Below are 6240 nucleotides of genomic sequence, written 5' to 3' on the forward strand. Positions count from 1 at the left end.
CCTCCTCAGATGCAGAACGTTGCACCAAATGCCCAGAAGATCAGCATCCAAACAAGGACAGAGATCAATGTGTCTCCAAGATCATCACCTTCCTGGCTTATGAAGAACATCTGGGGATCACCTTAGCTTCCATTGTCCTCTTCTTATCTTCTACAGCAGGCATAGTGTTAGGAATCTTCATGAAATACAAAGAAACCCCACTAGTCAAAGCCAACAACCGGGACCTCTCCTACATCCTGCTCGTCTCCCTCCTGCTCTCCTTCTTGTCCTCCTTCCTCTTCATTGGGGAACCAAGGATAGCCACCTGCCTTCTCCGACAAACGGCCTTCAGCATCATCTTCTCCACTGCTGTTTCTTCTGTCTTGGCCAAGACCATCACGGTGGTGCTGGCCTTCCTGGCCTCAAGGCCAGGGAACAGGGTGAGGAGATGGTTGGGGAAGAGTCTGGCCACCTCCATTGTCATCTCCTGTTCTGGTGTCCAAGTTCTCATCTGCACCATCTGGCTGGGCTCTTCTCCCCCATTCCCAGAGTCTGACATGAACTCCCAGGCGGAAGAGATCATCTTGCAATGCAACGAAGGCTCTGTGGCCATGTTTTACGGTGCCCTCGGCTACCTGGGCTTCCTGGCTGCCATCTGCTTCACGGTGGCTTTCCTAGCCAGGAAGCTGCCTGGGTCCTTCAACGAAGCCAAGCTGATCACCTTCAGCATGCTGGTCTTCTGCAGTGTTTGGGTGTCTTTTGTGCCCACCTACCTGAGCACCAAGGGCAAGTACATGGTGGCCGTGCAGATCTTCTCTATCTTGGCCTCCAGTGCTGGGCTCCTGGGCTGCATCTTCCTTCCCAAGTGCTACCTTATTCTGCTGAGGCCTGATCTGAACACAAAGGAGCACCTGGGAACAAGAACTTAAGGTGGCATCCGATTCCTAAAGTCTTCCGTGTTGCGTATACCCAGCATTGCAGGAAGGAAACACACATACGGTAGTTGTTTGGGGATTAATGCTCCATTGATATAAATCTATCTTCATGATGAAAATGACCCTATAACTGCTATGACAACAAGCTCCTTGGACTTAAAATCAGGAGGGTGGGACGAGTGAGGCCAGTGTTGGAATGTCCTCCAGAAGAAACATGGAAACAAGTCTTAAACAAGTTGCTAGGCAATGGAAAATTCCCCCAACAACTGTTGTCCTTATTAGGGCATGTGGGTCTGGGTCAGAGTAAGTGAGCAAGTGAATGGGTCAGCATTAGGTCTCTAGCTGGATGGTTGAAAGAAGAAAAGATTATGTTGCTTTATTTGTTTTTATTTATTTATTAGTGACCAGTGTAAACAGAAAAGACTCTGAGAAACAGAACCAAATGGTGTCTATTCCTGTAATGAGAATTTCAATTAGAGATAGCTGGAATGCAGGAAAAATAATTGTGTAAAAGGAACTCTGCTGCAGAAAGAAATGAAAACCCAAGAGTAGATGCTCACGCACCAGCAAGGTTATGGGCCCAGATGCGAATCTTCCAGAACCGGATTTTCCAGATGTCTCAATACTGGATCTTCTAGAACTACATGTTCCAGAGAATCCAGAGTACAGAACCGTGTTAGCTCTACATGGGGTGAGCTTTGTGGTTACAGAAAGTCCTGCTTGTTTCAGTTCCAGCCTCTCAGGTTCTTTCTCCTGTCTCCTGGTCTAGAGCAGCTGAAACCAAGTTGCAGAGATGGCTCAAGGTCCGCAAGACACTCATATTTTTTTTAAGAGTGTGTCAGGGACTGGGCGGGGGGGGGGGATGGTGGAGACCAGCTCCTCAGACTGAACCTTCCAGGGAAGAAGAAGACAGTTCAGGATTACAACGAGGGTTTGAGGGAGATCACAGCTCAGAGGCAGATGAGGGGGAAAGTTGGGAAATAATGGGAGAGGAGGAAGAAGGTGGGCAGCTAACAGACACAGTGTCTTTAGAAAGCATTCCAGATCCCCCCCTTCCAGAACCCGGCAGGCATTGAAAGTAGGAGAGCAGAGAGCTCAGAGACAAAGGACACATCTCAGCAACCGTAGTGATGATGCATAGTGGGAGAATGGGGACGGGGTGGAGACTCATCCGGAGCAACACCATTACTCCAAGCGGGTTTGTTTCTAACCTCTCTTTGTGAATTATTGAATAAAAGCATTGGAAAGAACTTTCCCTGTCTTATTCATTCCTGGCAACCTGCCATGCGGGGTTGGAACCTGGGATGCCTGACATTTCCTGCCCTTTAGCAGGAGCATCTCCTCAGTTTCCTGTGCATCAGGGCAACTCTTATCCCCAGGGCCAGGTGCTCTTCTGTCGCCTGTAACGTCGTTGGAACCTTTCCTGAACAGGTCCGCAAGACTCTTAGCAAACCCATTCTTGCCAACTGCTGTGAGGTGCAGCCCATCTCTCGCTAGAAGTCGTACCTCAAGGAAGTGGAGACCAGGATCCTACCTGCCTAATTTTTCTAAGGGCAATTCTATATTCTTATTAACATTTCTATCTTCTGAAAGGCGTTCATGGTAGCAAAACATGGCACAATTGTGAAATCAAAACACGGTAACACTAAGAGCAGGCTTGCTGGGTTAGGCCAATGCCCCTCATCATCCCGCCCCCTGTGCTCACAGTGGCCAAACAGATGCCTCAACTGAAAGTCCTGGCTGGACCTGAGCGCAATGGACTTCTCCCCTGGGGAGGCAGAGCACAGACATCCTGGCCAGTAGCCTTTTAAAGCTTTAACAACCCCCCAGTCCCGTGAGAAATTGTGAGCAGCTATGGGGAGGCTCCTGCAACTGTGAGATGTAGAGTGCTGTTCTAGTTGGAGCCTTGGTCGGATCCAGCTGCAGGGTTCTCCTTAGGTCCTTGTGAGCAATGTTCAAACTCCCCCCTCCCAAACACAAACATTGACCTATGCCAAACTTTGGAGAAACATCCTGCAGACATGTTTTCCTCCAGCTCCGCACCTGCCGCTTCAGCCAGACAAGACGCTAGACAGTTGTTGAGGTGAACCGTCTTCCACTTATAATGATCATAATCATAGTGATTTCTCCTTCTCAAAGCTCAAGAGATATTGCTGGAGATTGCCTGAGCATCAGAATCCTGTATAGGGAATTTAAAAAAAGTTTTATGGTTTATTGTTTTTATAGATGTTGGAAGCTGCAGCGACCCAGTAAAATGGGTGAGGTATAAATAGTAAAGTTATCATTAGGAAATGGCACATCCCTATTTTCATCAGAGAAATGTCGGAGGGTATGTAATCCCTCCAGGTCTCGGGGGGCCACTGCAGCCCAGTGGGGGGGACACACTCTGGGGAACTGGCTGAACTGGGGTCCTTCCAGTCCAACCCAGACAAGAAAAACCCAGACAAGGGAGGTCTTGGGAGAGGAAGGGAATGACTGTGTTTTCTATCTTTCTTTGTTAGGCTTGCTGGGTGCTGCAATTCTCCCCCCCCCCCCGAATGTCCTGCAGGGCCCTGGAAAGAAAAACCATGAAAGCTCTTCCTGCCCCTATGGCTAAGCCTGCCTCGGTTTCCCAAGGCCTTTGAGGAACCTGCGGATGCGGAATGGGGAACCCCAAATACAGCTTAGGCTCCTGGCAGATGGGGAAAGAAGCATTACATGGCATCCTTCCGGAGAAGTTTATGAATCGCCTCGAAGGTCCAGTGCTTGATCCGCCATGGAACCAAGGGGGGGGGGGGGCGGCCAGAACAAAAGGAGTGCAGAGAAGCCGAGCGTCTCTTGGAGCTCAAGGGGACAAACCTTGGGATATGCAGAGATGCCTTGAGGGGAGATTGTGCCATGGAAACCCTGCAGGTGTTGCCCCCCCCCTTTGCAGCAGGATTGCATGGATCCATCAGAGATTAAAAAATGCTCACCTTTGCAGCAATTTGAGCACTTAATCCCCAAAGGGAGATGCTTTCAAGCGATACCATTGCTTGCCCTTCACAGTGGATACTATCTGAGGTTAACTTTAAATTCCACCTAAGGCTGCACAAAACTCTTTGAATTATAACGAATCATTAGTTCATCAATGATCTTTGGATTCCCTCAAGTGCTAACTCTCATTCTAGGTTAGTATATCCAACAATTTCTTCAGCTAATGCAAACCTGCAAGAGACTTTCTAAATGCTTTTAAAAATATTTCTAAATGCTTTTTAAAATATTTCTTGTATGTAACTGGAGAGCTGGACCATAAAGAAGGCTGATCGCCGAAGAATTGATGCTTTTGAATTATGGTGCTGGAGGAGACTCTTGAGAGTCCCATGGACTGCAAGAAGATCAAACCTCTCCATTCTGAAGGAAATCAGCCCTGAGTGCTCACTGGAAGGACAGATCGTGAAGCTGAGGCTCCAATACTTTGGCCACCTCATGAGAAGAGAAGAATCATTGGAAAAGACCCTGATGTTGGGAAAAATTGAGGGCACTAGGAGAAGGGGACGACAGAGGACGAGATGGTTGGACAATGTTCTCGAAGCTACGAACATGAGTTTGACCAAACTACGGGAGGCAGTGGAAGACAGGAGTGCCTGGCGTGCTCTGGTCCATGGGGTCACGAAGAGTCGGACACGACTAAACAACTAAACAACAACAACAACATGTAACTGTAATATGATTTCAATTTTAATTTTAATGTATTTTTATATTTGTCGGAAGCCGCCCAGAGTGGCCGGGGAAACCCAGCCAGATGGGCGGGGTATAAATAAATAAATAATAATAATAATCCAGACCCCTGCCAATGGGTTCCAGGAAAGCTCTTTGTGTGGGGTGGGGTCTCTCTGCCCCTTCTTCCCCCTCACCTTTCTCATCACCACACAACAACTTGACTCCACGGCCCTCTCCCCTTGTTCGCTATTCCCATTCCTTTTCTAAAACTTCCCATTTCTTGAGATGCTGATATAGCCCGATTGGAAACTTCCGATCCATAGAGCAGCCCCTGCTTTTGTCAGGATGGGACGAGGACATGACGACTCTGGTTTGGCGTCCTGCTCTTTGGGCTCTGCTGGGAAATTGCCCTCCAAAGAGGACAAATCTTGGAGTCTGCTACTTAAAGTGTTTCCCAACTTTGCCAGAGCCTAGAATCATAGAATCCTAGAGTTGGAAGAGACCACAAGGGCCATCCAGTCCAAACCCCTGCCAAGCAGGAAACACCATCAAAACATTCTTGACATATGGCTGTCAAGCCTCCGCTTAAAAACCTCCAAAGATTCCTGGATCGGTCAGAAAACAAGAGATTTCAACCAAGCCAATGAAGCAAATTAGCAGCCAGAGGCCTGAACATTTATTTGTTGCAACAAAGGTCTCAACCTCTAAGGCAAACAAAGAAGAGGAAGTGTGCATGCACACGAAAGCTCATACCAAAATAAAAACTTAGTTGGTCTTTAAGGTGCTACTGAAGGAATTTTTTTTTATTTTGCTTCAACTCAGACCAACACGGCTACCTACCTGTAACCCAAAACAAAGGTTACATGAGGTGGGTTTTTTTTTTTTTAAGTTTCCCCAATTTCCCATAATACATTTCACACAGTGTCATCAAAACATAATGGCTATGTCATAGGAGTGATGTCAGGCAGAAATCTAAGATCCAGACATGCTCTTCTCAATCATACATTGTTACAACATGTATCTCACAAAGACAAAATATTTACATTAGGGTTGCCATATCCCAAAAAGTAAAAATCCAGGCACAAAAGCTGTTGAGTTTGTTTTGCAAAATCTCAAAAAATGGAAGTTCTGAGTTATTTTTAAGGAAATTTGCCAAAATCTACACTACTGACATGGGTTTCCATATGTCCAAATTTCCCTGGACATTTTAGCAATTTCTGCCCAGACACTGTTTCCGAATGCCAATTCTGCTCATGTCCGAGAAATTTCGGACATATGGCAGCTCTCATTTAGATAACTGCCCAGGTAGGAAAAGCGATCAACATTCTCCAGCATTACGCCATTGAGTTGGATTTGCGGCGCTGCAGAGGGGCTGTTTTTGTGCTTGTTGGTGCAGCACTTTGATTTTTTATATGCTGAGTGATTGGCCAAGTTTTTCTTACGAAAAGCTTTGGGTTTCTTGGGGAACATCATCTTAAACATCTTTTTTTATCTCATTATAAATCATTTCCCAATGGGCCTTCACTTTTTTGCAAGTCCACCACATATGGAATAACGTTCCTTCTGTTGTTTTACATTTTCAACACACACCCGACTTTGTTTTATAGATTTTGCTAATTTATTTGATGCCATGTACCATCTATAA

Source organism: Zootoca vivipara, chromosome 12, assembly GCF_963506605.1.
Source record: "Zootoca vivipara chromosome 12, rZooViv1.1, whole genome shotgun sequence".
In the NCBI taxonomy this organism is placed as follows: domain Eukaryota; kingdom Metazoa; phylum Chordata; class Lepidosauria; order Squamata; family Lacertidae; genus Zootoca; species Zootoca vivipara.